The 13,812-nt window shown below is 36.7% G+C and overlaps 1 protein-coding gene across 1 annotated transcript in view; it reads left to right on the forward strand.

The window, feature by feature from the left end:
* LOC128656511 (CD109 antigen-like) overlaps positions 1-13,812 on the forward strand; it is a 224,645-nt gene that overhangs the window by 79,619 nt on the left and 131,214 nt on the right. The window lies entirely within an intron of this gene.

Here is a 13,812-nt window from a genome sequence, read left to right on the forward strand (position 1 = left end):
GCTTGAGCATGGATATAAGAGTCCCTAGTGTCTAGTCTATAGGATCTGAATTCCTCTAATTCTATTAAGTCTGAAGCCTTCTGTCTCCACATAGTCAGAGTGGGGTGTGTGTTAGATTTCCAATTCTTGGCAATAAGCGTTTTCACACTGTTGGAGAGTATTCTGAATAGAATACTGTGAGCTTTGGAGGATAGCTTAAAGTGTTTATTGAGTAAGAATATTAGAGGGTTCATAGGGATCCTCGTCTGCATGACTAGTTCAATCTCGTCAATGACTTCTCTCCATAAATTATTAATACTATTGCACCACCACCACATATGTCCCATTCCACTTCCAACATGGCCACATCTGCAACACCTATTTTTAGTTGAAGGGTATAGCCTATGTAAGCGTTTAGGGGTAAGGTACCAATTATGGAGTATTTTATATTTAAGTTCCACTATGGCTGGGGAGGAAGAAGCGGCCCTGGTGTTACTGAAAATGCTAGAGGCTACCTAGGGGTAATATAATGACCCCCAATTCTTTTTCTCAGGATTCTATTGAGTGTGGAAGACATCCCGGTGGAGGGCGGGTTATAATATTATGTACTTTAGAGAGTGTATGTTTCATCAGTTTTTGAGAGGTGAATAATTTTTCTAGAGTAGAAAGGGGGCGAATCATATTGAGGTTATGGGTGCCATGTACTAAACGGTGGGCGGACAGCTTCTTAACTCGCAAAGCTGTCCGCCGCCTCCGCTACACACGGGCAGCGGATCTGTTGATCCGCTTGCCAGTATGTATCATTACACACTCATCGGAGTGTGTAATGCCCGCCCCTTCAATCGCGCGACCAATCACGCGACTGAAGGGGCTGTCAATCACCGAGAGCGAGCATGCTCTCGGTGATTTTGCTTCTCCACCTAAGAGGTGGCATAGGGTGTAGGAAGCAGCGGTCTAATGACCGCTGCTTCTTACATTGCGGGAAGCAGGCTCGCATATGCGAACCTGCCCCGCAAAGGCTCCGGAGCAGCGTAGTACTCTACGATAGTTAAACCAGTTATGTGACCAAAGGAACCCCTTTTCCTGAAGTTGTTCAGTGGAGAGTAAGTGCTCTGCACCCGAGAGATGGTGTATGGCTATTTCAGGAGTTGGACTGTTCCCACAGTCTTGAATTCCTAGATCTCTAAGAGAGAATTCAGAATTGTAAATTAGGGAGGTCAAGGGGGATGGTCTAGAGGAGAGGTAGGGGTTTAATCTGTTCGCCAGTTCCCACTGGAGGAGAGTCTCCTTAGTAATTGAATCTAATACAGTTTTGAAAGTATTTTCAAAATTTGGAGACCAGCAAACAGTTGGCAGGTCTATTCCCTGGTTGAAGCACTCCTCCAGTAAGATCCACCTTTTTTGCTCTTTATGTATCCTCCAATCAAGAACCCGTTGCAGGAAAATTGCTAATCTGTAAGACTCAATATTGGGGGCTCCCAAACCCCCATGGTCTCTGGAACATGTCATGATGGATCTGTTGATCCTGGGGTGTTTTCCCTTCCAAATGAAGGAGCTGAATAATTGTTGAGTTTTCAAAATGTAACGAGGGGGGATGGGACAGGTAGGGCTTGTAAAATGTATAGGAGTCTGGGGAAGGCCGTCATTTTAATAGCGTTGATTCTAGCTATCTAGGTAAGGCATTTTGCATGCCAAGAGGATAGGTCATGGGTAAGGGCTTTCTTTATCAGAATATAGTTCAAGTCATATAGTTTATCCAGGTCCTCAGTAAGGTAAAAGCTTAAATATTTTAAGGAAGTCCCACATCTACGAAATGGGCAAATTTGGGAAATGTGTTGTTCAGTTTGGGGAGAGAGGGAAACTCCAAGAATCTCTGACTTTGAGGAGTTGATCAAAAAATGTGTTAATTTATAGAGAAGTTCGAGCTCTTCCAACAAAGGTGGGATGGAGCTAACAGGATTGGTTAATGTGAATAACATCTCATCGGCGAACAATGATAGTTTGTACTCTTCACCACCAATTGTTATGCCCTCTATTTTTGGATTCAGACTTATCTTCGCAGCCAGAGCCTCCAAGAGGCACACAAACAATATAGGGGACAGGGGGCAACCCTGCCTCGTACCATTTCTAATCGGGAATGGGCGGGAGTAGATTCCGTTTAAGGAGATCTGGGCACTAGGGGAGTTATATAATGCAAATATTCTATGTATCATGGAGTCCCCTAAACCGAAAATCTGTAGCGTAGCTTGTAAGAAAGACCAGCTAACCCGGTTAAAGGCCGAGTGCCAAATTAATTGTAACTTGCGTACAGGGTTGTCCTTTGCCTCCCTATTGGGGACAAAGCCAACCTGATCTTGATGAATGATAAAAGGGAGAATGGTGTTCAATCTACTTTCTTCAATTTTTTTGGGCTAAAACGGTTGCATCAAAGGCATCAAAACACACCATATACAATACCTTAGGGTTTCAACATTTCAAATATATACACTTTCATGGCAATAAATATAACTGGGGTATGCGATAGGCCCCAAACTAAAGATAGGCCTATCAGAAGAAATACTCTCACGTTCAACTCAAATTACATGTTATACAATTGTAACTGAACCTTCCCAAAATCCTGGCAAACTTGTGCATGGGGGGCATAGGTGTACTCAGGAGGTCTAGCAGAAAACAACCTGGAGTGTTTTCTTGCAATAACTTACAACAAGCTCTCCTAAATCATAGTAAAAAATCAATGTGTGTGTAAAAATAAAAAATTAACACCACACAATTTCTCCAATTGTTTTGGCTAAAACAGTTGCATCAAAGGCATCAAAACACTCCATATACAATACATTGGCGCATCAACTTTTCAAATATATGCACATTCATGACAAGCAAATTAATTGGGGTATGTAAAAAGGCCCCCAAATAGAAGATAGACAAATAAGATAAGTTAAATGTGAAAAAAATCACAAACACGTCAGAAGTTTTGGCAAACAACCTAGCAAACCTATGCATAAGTGCTATCACTGTACTCAGGAGATGTTGCTGAACACATATTGGGATGTTCTTTGGCAGTAACACATAACAGGAACTGAGAATCCATGCCTAAAATGTAATGTGCGTTAAAAATAACACAAAAAAATGACTACCCAAAAGTTTGACAAAGACTGGTGGTTAAATTAGTGCATGGAAAGTGTTAAAATACCAGCATTTCAAATACCCTAGGGTGTCTAAGTTTTAAAAATATATGGTTTGATGAGGGTAAATTACATCGGTGGGCTTTAAAAATGTCCCAAATAGGACATGGGTGCATGATGACCTAATTTGAAAATTCCAAGTTGGAAAACTGGAATGCACCACCTAAAAATAAGGCCTTTTAGCCCCCAGAGAACCTGAGGCACATATACATGGGTAGTATTAATGTACTCAGGAGATGTTGCATATTGGTGTGTTCTTTGGCAGTAACCCTCAAAGTTCTCAGTACATGTATTCTTAAACTGCTATTTGTGTTAAAAGTTTTTTTCAAACTTTGGCATAGATTGATGGTAAAATGGTTGCATGAAAAGTTTAATACCTTAGGTTGTCTTCTTTTAAAAAACATATACATGTGAAGGGTTATTCAGGGATTTCTGACAGATATCAGTGTTACAATATAACGTTTGCTAATTTTGAAAAAAAAAAATGGTTTGGAAATAGCAAAGTACTATTTGTACTTATTGCCCTATAACTTGCAAAAAAGCAAAGGTTTCACAACTACTTTTTTTGTTTTTTTGTTTAGGTTATATGCCATACTAGACTCTTGAATTCATATATTCAAATATTCAGATAGAACACACAATTTTGAACAACTTTCCAGTTAATTTCCATTATCTAAATGTGCACAATCTTTTTATATGCACAGTTTCTGAGGCCGTAGCACCTACTGAGCATGTACAAGATTCAGAGAATATATGTATATGCACTTTGTGATTGGCTGATCTGGTGCAGTGGGAGGTAAAATAGAACTAACTTTAAAATGTGTTAGAAATAAATCTACTACTTATTGGAAATTCAAACTAAGTGTGTTTGCATTGTCTTTTTATTATGCATTTACTAATTATGCTATTCTACTGTGTTTAGTGGTCCTTCAACATAAATAATACTTAAAGGGCCATGATACCCACATGTTGAAACACTTGGAAGTGATGCAGCATAGCTGTAAAAAGCTGGCTAGAAAATATCACCTGAACATCTCTATGTAAAAAAGAAACATATTTTACCCAGTGGCGGCTGGTGAATTTTTAGGATGGGGGTGCACAAGACCCTGCCCCTTTTAGAAAACCACGCCCCTTTGAAAAAACACGCCCCTTTTTAAAAACCACGCCCCCTTTGACAAGCCACACCCATTTTGAATAGCCACACCCCTTTGCAAAAGTCACGCCCATGAAATGGCCCCACCCATTTGAACCAGCAGTGTTTTTGGTCATCGTCTTCTTGAAATATCCAGCCCCGGCCTGGGGGTAACTTCAACTGAAGTTTGTGACTGATTCCTCAACATTATTCTCAAGTATCTGCTGATATTGAGTGGAATCCATGAGACCCTCAACAATATTCCCAGTAGTACAGGTCTTTGGAGGTGGTCTGTGGGCTGTTTTTGACCGTTCTTATCATCCTTTGCCTATTCTATATTTTACTTGGCCTGCCACTTCTGGCCTTAACAAGAACTGTGCCTGTGGTCTTCCATATCCTCACCATGCTGACTATGTTCCTCACAGTGGACACTGACATCTTAAATCTATGCAATAGCTTTTTGTAGCCTTCCTCTAAACCATGATGTTGAACAATCTTTGTTTTTAGGTAATTTGAGAGTTGTTTTGTGGCCCCCATGTTGCCACTCTTCAGAGGAGAGTCATAGAGAACAACTTGCAATTGGCCACCTGAAAACCTTTTCTCATGATTGGATACACCTGTCTATGAAGTTTAAGGCTTAATGGGCTCACCAAACCAATTTTTTCTTCCAATTAATCAGTGCTAGGTAGTTACAGGTATTCAATGCAACAAAATAACAAGGGTGCACAATGTATGCACCTGTCTAATTTTGTTTTGATGCATATTGCACATTTTCTGTTAATCCAATAAACCTAATTTCACTACTGAATTTCTACTGTGTCCTTCATTTATTTGATAGATCAAAATGAAATTACTGATCCAAACAGCCAATTATTTATAACTGAAAATCATGGAAATTGTCAGAGGTGCCTAAACTTTTGCATACAACTGTATATGATTTCATGCACTCAAACTGTATTAAAGTAATGTACTCAGATATGAAATATATTTTTATGAAATGTAACATCAATTATATATAAATACTATGCTCCAATACAGCTCACAGGCACGATATCTAAAAAATATACAAAGGGACCATTTGTTAAAGTTTAAGCTTCAAAAGATTCTTTACTTCATCGCTTAATGAGATTAGATCTCTACAAACAAGATAACCATGTTACCTCTCTGGGGTGACAGAGAAACAATTCTGTACTTTAGTTCAGATATGCTCAATCTTCAGGAAAGTAAGTAATTATCCCTTGTATGATATACAAATGATGAGACTAACAATACTTTTGAAGGTGTGAATCCACATATACGTCTGGAAAGGTTTTCTAGCTCAGAATCGATGCAAGCATATAGAAGACAAAATTTCATATGAAATGACTTGTACCTAATTTTCATATAGTTTTATATACTCCTATACTTTATTAAGCAATGGAATATATTTATATTAAAGTGGGATAATAAGGAAATATAAATATTGTTACAATAAATTAATCACTACAGAATTCTAATTAAATGCAATGTAATATCAGAATATGAAATGATTAATCAATTGATTTCAAATAGTTAATAGTATAGCTGATTATTATTATCATACTAAGTATTAAATTACAATCCTTTTAAGTCTCCCAATATGTAATGAATCATCGCGTTCATCATGTCCTCGAAGTGAAAGCTCAAATGCGCCGGAAAATAGAATACAATTCATAATTTTGGAAAGAACATAACGATTTGTGGTTACTTGATCATTGTGTTTTTTAACATTCAAACAATATGCACTGACAAGTTGTTGGCGAATATCAATCCTTCATAGCAAATTAAACTCTAATGGGGAGTATAAATGTGATTGGTAGCAATTATTTATATTTTTGGAGTTAAATGTGATAAATCGGCGACACCATAACTCACCCAACTTGAATCACCACTTTGTTTTTCAAACAGGAGACAATAAAAACAAGATCCTGTTTGCAAAATGACTATTAAGTTAATCTCTTAAGATATTATCAGTAGTAAGTATATATATATATATATATATATATATATTTATATATATATTTATAATATTTAATATTATGACCATGTCTAATATTTACATTAATATACAAGAATCCATACTCTTCAGTATACTCATGTCTAGTCTTAAAATATACATGCTCAGTTAAATTATATAATAACATTATATTAACCAAATGATTAATCAAAGCTGCGAAATAATAAGTATCTTGAATGTACATTTATGAAAATATATATATTCCTGGATTTAAAGAACCTTCCACTTTATAGAGAAATAAAACCACATCTCAATTATTGTTGCCCTAGCCCCCAGTGTTCGATATTAGGCAATGCAGCCAAAGGCCGTGGCAACATTTATATAAATACACCAACATTTTACTTTCTACAAAAGAAGATTATTTCTATTACACTAGTGCTTAATAATTAACTTCAACGGTAAAGATTAAAACAGAATGTTGATAACTCAAGTACAATTTTTGTAAATTAAGTCAATCCGCCTGTCTTTTTTTGAGGCAAATAAATCAATAACATTTTCGGTGAATGTAGGCATGTCATTGATCAATTGTTTTTCAATTGTGAGCATGGCTAGAGCAGTCAGTCTTTCCTCAGTCATGGTGCTCCTTAGAAATGTCTTAACTCGTTTTAAAGTTGAGAAACATCTCTCAGCCTCAGCAGTTGTCACGGGAATAGTCGAAATAATTTGCAACAGTTTGTAGGTCTCCGAGAAAGTACTGTCCAAGTTATTTTCTATTACAAACTGTAGAAGACTGATGGCACCATTCATATTTCGGAAATCTGGTCTTCTGTAAATTACTCCTAGTTCAGTTTTCAGGCGATCTTTCTGTAATGTGTGATAAACCGCTGATGTTTGTTCAAGAAGCTGATTTGGAAAATTTTTCTCGTAATCCGCAAATTTTTCCGCTTGGAGGAGAGAAACAGCCGAGTAGTGAGTTATAAAAGAAAATCTATCTTTTACTTGATTTGTGATAACATCGCATATCTCTTTAGCTGCCACAGTCTGAGCAATGTGAATATTTTCTCTCTTCCTTTTCCTAGATGTTTCCTCTGTTTCTGATATCGTCATGGTCACTGTGTCCATTCTATTCCTTTCGTTTTCCATTGTCTGCTGGAAAGTGTTAATATGTTTTCGAATAAGTGCCGCATCTGTTTGTGTTTTCTGAAGTTGGTTGTATAACACATCTACATGTGGCATAATATTGTGAAAAACTGTAAGCCAAAACACGAATACCGAGTCTTGTAACATACGCCGAATAGCCCCTGCTTGATTTATAGCTATTTCTTTTTTCGATGTTGACTCTATTTTTTCCATACATTCAATTAACTGTTCCCTGTTTTCAAACACTGTATTGACGGTTCGACTCTTGAAATTCCACCTGGTGGCTGAACCATGAGGTATCCTTCTTCTAACAGTTTCATCTAGAATAGCTATGCGTTGTGGCGAGTTACTAAAAAAGTTAGTAATGTCACTTAGGTTAGAAAAAAATACTCGAACTTGTTGATTCTGACTGCTTGCTTGGCTTACAATCAAATTGAGTTGATGTGCGTAGCAATGCACAAAATGTGCATTCTTGTAGGTACGTTTAATTATAGCCTGAACACCTGCATGCTGACCACTCATCACGCTTGCACCGTCGTAACTCTGGGATATCAATTTTTCCGGGTTGTCTATAACTTTTTCCAAAGTATTTTGGATACATGTAGCTATAGATTCTGCATCATGTCCAGCTGGATTAGTGAATTCCCAGAATCTCTCAACCGGTTGACCGTTACCTACAATGTATCGAAAAACAACAACCAATTGGAAGGCAGATGAAACATCAGTAGTTTCATCTGCTATCACTGCTAGAAAACTTGCTTTTGAGATTTCCTTTTTTATTTGGTTCTGGCAAACAGTAAGCATACAGTCTAATAAATCATTTTGAATTTCTTTTGACGTTCCTTTAAAAACAGTGGCACTAGCGAGATGCTCTTTTAGAGATGCATCAAGTTCTGCTGAGAAGTTTATAAGACCTCTGAAAATGCCTGGATTTAATGAATCCTCGCGTTCGTCATGTCCTCGAAGTGCAAGTTCAAATGCGCCGCAAAATAAAATACAATTAATTATTTTCGAAAGAACATAACGATTTTTTGTTACTTGCTCATTATGTTTTTTAATATTTAAACGATATGCACTGTCAAGTTGTTGTCGAATATCAACCCTTCCTAGCACATTAAACTCTAATGTGGAGTTTAAATGTGATTGTGAACAATTATGTTTATTTATTTTTTGATTTAAATGTGATAAATCGGCGACACCATAACTCACCCAGCTTGATTCACCACTTTGTTTTGCAAACAGGAGACAATAAAAACAAAAGAGTCTGTTAGATAATTCACAGCCACAAATCCATGGATATTTATCATATACCTCGGGTTTGAATTCTCTTTTGAAATCTCTAGTTTTACATTTTGTCACCTGGATAAGGTTAAGGCTAGGTGTTGGCCTGAGCATTTTAATTTCAATTTTTCTTTCCATGGGTAACGTTGAAAAATGTAATTGCTTTAGCTCAGACACACTGATTTTACTAAGTGCCATCTTAACTGTTAGTTTACACACAAAGAACAGTCCTTTGCTGTTATAAAATATATAACTTTAACTAGGTAAGTTGCCTTGCGGCTCTTATAAAATATATAACTTGTAGGTTAGTAGTTTTGCTGTTATAATATAGATATATATATATAACTTTGAGACAATTAGTTTTGCTGTTATAATCTATATATAACCTTTAGACAAGTAGTATTGCTGTTATAAAATATAAAACTTGACTTAATAGGCAAGTAGTTACGCGGTTGGTATCAAATATATAACTTGTAGGTAATTAGCTTTGCAGCTGTTATAAATTATACAACTTGTAGGTAAGTAGCTGTGAAGCTGTTATAAAATATATAATTGTTTTACAAACTATGAGACTCTATGCAATCTGATAATAATTCTAAACTAAAATAGTGTTTTAAATAGTATTATTACAGCAGGCAGCAGCAGCCGTGACAGCCGTCAACGGGCAAGGTCAACTACAGTCTAAAACTAGTAGGCAAGTAGTTATACGGTTGTTCTAAAATATATATAACTTGTAGGACTGTAGGTAAGTAGCTGTGAAGCTGTTATAAAATATATAATTGTTTTACAAACTATGAGACTCTCTGCAATCTGATAATAATTCTAAACTAAAATAGTGTTTTAAATAGTATTATTACAGCAGGCAGCAGTGGCCGTGACAGCCGTCAACGGGCAAGGTCAACTACAGTCTAAAACTAGTAGGCAAGTAGTTATGCGGTTGTTCTAAAATATATATAACTTGTAGGACTGTAGGTAAGTAGCTGAGAAGCCGTTATAAAATATATAATTGTTTTACAAACTATGAGACTCTCTGCAATCTGATAATAATTCTAAACTAAAATAGTGTTTTAAATAGTATTATTACAGCAGGCAGCAGTGGCCGTGACAGCCGTCAACGGGCAAGGTCAACTACAGTCTAAAACTAGTAGGCAAGTAGTTATGCGGTTGTTCTAAAATATATATAACTTGTAGGACTGTAGGTAAGTAGCTGTGAAGCTGTTATAAAATATATAATTGTTTTACAAACTATGAGACTCTCTGCAATCTGATAATAATTCTAAACTAAAATAGTGTTTTAAATAGTATTATTACAGCAGGCAGCAGTGGCCGTGACAGCCGTCAACGGGCAAGGTCAACTACAGTCTAAAACTAGTAGGCAAGTAGTTATGCGGTTGTTCTAAAATATATATAACTTGTAGGACTGTAGGTAAGTAGCTGTGAAGCTGTTATAAAATATATAATTGTTTTACAAACTATGAGACTCTCTGCAATCTGATAATAATTCTAAACTAAAATAGTGTTTTAAATAGTATTATTACAGCAGGCAGCAGTGGCCGTGACAGCCGTCAACGGGCAAGGTCAACTACAGTCTAAAACTAGTAGGCAAGTAGTTATGCGGTTGTTCTAAAATATATATAACTTGTAGGACTGTAGGTAAGTAGCTGTGAAGCTGTTATAAAATATATAATTGTTTTACAAACTATGAGACTCTCTGCAATCTGATAATAATTTTAAACTAAAATAGTGTTTTAAATAGTATTATTACAGCAGGCAGCAGTGGCCGTGACAGCCGTCAACGGGCAAGGTCAACTACAGTCTAAAACTAGTAGGCAAGTAGTTATGCGGTTGTTCTAATATATATATAACTTGTAGGACTGTAGGTAAGTAGCTGTGAAGCTGTTATAAAATATATAATTGTTTTACAAACTATGAGACTCTCTGCAATCTGATAATAATTCTAAACTAAAATAGTGTTTTAAATAGTATTATTACAGCAGGCAGCAGTGGCCGTGACAGCCGTCAACGGGCAAGGTCAACTACAGTCTAAAACTAGTAGGCAAGTAGTTATGCGGTTGTTCTAAAATATATATAACTTGTAGGACTGTAGGTAAGTAGCTGTGAAGCTGTTATAAAATATATAATTGTTTTACAAACTATGAGACTCTCTGCAATCTGATAATAATTCTAAACTAAAATAGTGTTTTAAATAGTATTATTACAGCAGGCAGCAGTGGCCGTGACAGCCGTCAACGGGCAAGGTCAACTACAGTCTAAAACTAGTAGGCAAGTAGTTATGCGGTTGTTCTAAAATATATATAACTTGTAGGACTGTAGGTAAGTAGCTGAGAAGCCGTTATAAAATATATAATTGTTTTACAAACTATGAGACTCTCTGCAATCTGATAATAATTCTAAACTAAAATAGTGTTTTAAATAGTATTATTACAGCAGGCAGCAGTGGCCGTGACAGCCGTCAACAGGCAAGGTCAACTACAGTCTAAAACTAGTGGGCAAGTAGTTATGCGGTTGTTCTAAAATATATATAACTTGTAGGACTGTAGGTAAGTAGCTGAGAAGCCGTTATAAAATATATAATTGTTTTACAAACTATGAGACTCTAATATAACTAATAAAAAATTATAAATTATATTTAAATTTATAATAAAATGTATAATAAAATTAAAGTTAATAATGCAGCACAGGCAGCAGTTAACTGCTTTTTTGAGAAAAAAAAAACTTTTTTATTTTTTTACAAGTACTGAGTCAGTGTCACTGTCTGTCACTCTGATAAACTGAGTCTGAGATAGACCACTCTCTGTCTGACAATTGACAAACTAGAAAATTATCAGGGCAGGGACAGGGCCCCAGCCAGGCAAGAAAGAACTAAGGATTAGGAATGGGATCCTCTCTCAGGAAATTAAATATATATATACTAATTAATTATTAATTTCTGCAGTCTCAGGCTCTCAGCAGGTTAACAATAAATTCTGCCCAAAACTTAATTGTTAATAATATATAGAAGAAATAGATATATTGCTCCAGCTCAGCAGCCTCCACCACTCCCTCTCTGAGCTCTCTCTCCTAGGCAAGGAGGCAAGCAAGCCGCTCTGTCTTAGCTGTCTAGCCTGTCTAGGGCCTCCGCTCTAGGCTACAATAATATTCAGTATTGGATTTTAAATTTTTTAAATTTTAACTAAACTAAAGTCAATGTCAGTAACACACTGGCTGCTAATGCTATTAGTAGTAGTAGCTAGTAGTAGAGATGATATCGATTATTAGCTCAGCTAATAATTTGTTTAGGAAGCTGTAAACAATTCAAAGAAATTCGACTGAGAAACACTGTGAGTCACAACACACTCCTCTCCGCTCAACAGCAAACTCAAATATGAAGTTTTCGCGCCGTTGATGCGGGGGAGGAGCTGTTGTGACGTCACGTACCCGGCAAAGTGGCGTGCAGGCGCAGCCTATCCACAGGCTGGAACACTTGTCGGAAGATCTCAGACTCGGCTGGTCTCGTATTACCTCGGCTCGGCCTCGTAGTAAGCAGCATCTTGTTGTTGTACCCGCCTCCCCACTCTCTGACCGTGACGTATGCGGTGCAGCCTATCAGGGCACAGGCTGAACTTGTCCCTCCCCACTCTCGCACAGTTCAGCCTGTGCGATAAGGCAATGTATACAGCCTGGTTTGATGCCTGCAGTGAACAAGTTAGAAATCACTGACAGGCAGATAGGGCTCTAACCGCACGTGCGATAGGGACAAAATAACAGTCAGACACTAGTGACACTGAAATTTTTTTGGAATATTATATTAAAAATAAAATCAGAATTTCATATTTGGGGGTTAAAAATAAAATATAATTTTTTCAATAGGGGGATATTGGAAAAATTATATTTTATTTTTTTTTAATATTTTTTTTTTTCCTCTCACACTCACAGACTCACAGGGGGGCACATGCGAGTGTGCACACATGGAGGAGCCTCCACTGATTTTACCTCAAAATGTCCTCAGTAGCCACATCCCATTGTAAAGGACTTCTAAGCAGCAAATCGGTATGTCTGTTCCAGGACAGTGAAAGGAGCGAGCAATTGTGCACACTCATATTATTTCCCTATTCAGTTTAAGGAGGTTTACCATGAAATCTCATGAGAGTTAAGTCAAATCTCATGAGATCACAGTAAAAAAGTTCATGACCTCAGCACTGCTGATGCTGATTGGCTGCTGTTCATTTCTTCATTTATTTATTTTTACCTGCAGCTGAGCAACAGCTGAAGTATAACTTTTAACACAGAACTTACTCTGCTGAGCTGAGGAAATTGTGAGGTAAAATCTTTCTTTTTTACATAGAGATGCTCAGGTGATATTTTCCTGTCAGCTTTTTACAGTTATGCTGCATCAAGTGATTTAGCATATGAGTATAAAGGGACACTGAACCCACATTTTTTTTCTTTCATGATTCAGACAGAGCATGCAATTTTAAGCAACTTTCTAATTTTCTCCTATTATCAATTTTTCTTTGTTCTATTGCTATCTTTATTTGAAAAAGAAGGCATCTAAGCTATTTTTTGGTTCAGCCTCTGGACAGCACTTGTTTATTGCTGGATGAATTTATCCACCAATCAGCAAGAACAACCCAGGTTGTTCACCAAAAATGGGCCGGCATCTAAACTTACATTCTTGCATTTCAAATAAAGATACCAAGAGAATGAAAAACATTTGAGAATAGGAGTAAATTAGAAAGCTGCTTAAAATTGCATGCTCTATCTGAATCATGAAAGAAAAAATTTGGGTTCAGTGTCCCTTTAAAGGAAAAGTCTAGTCAAAATTCAACTTTGCAATCTACTTTTATCATGAAATTTGCTTTGTTTCCTTGTATTCTTTGTTGAAAGATAGGCTCATATATGCTAATTTCTAAGCCCTTAAAGGCCGCCTCTTATCTCAGTGCATTTTGACAGTTTTTTCCCCTCTAGACAGTGTTAGTTCATGTGTGTCATATAGATAACATTAATCTCACTCCTCTGGATTTACATAGGAGTCAGTACTGATAGGCTATATGCATGTCTGTCAAAATAACTCTAATAAGGGGGAAGTCTGCAGAGGCTTAGATACAAGGTAATCACAGAAG

Source organism: Bombina bombina, chromosome 4 (assembly GCF_027579735.1).
Source record: "Bombina bombina isolate aBomBom1 chromosome 4, aBomBom1.pri, whole genome shotgun sequence".
Classification (NCBI taxonomy): Eukaryota; Metazoa; Chordata; class Amphibia; order Anura; family Bombinatoridae; genus Bombina; species Bombina bombina.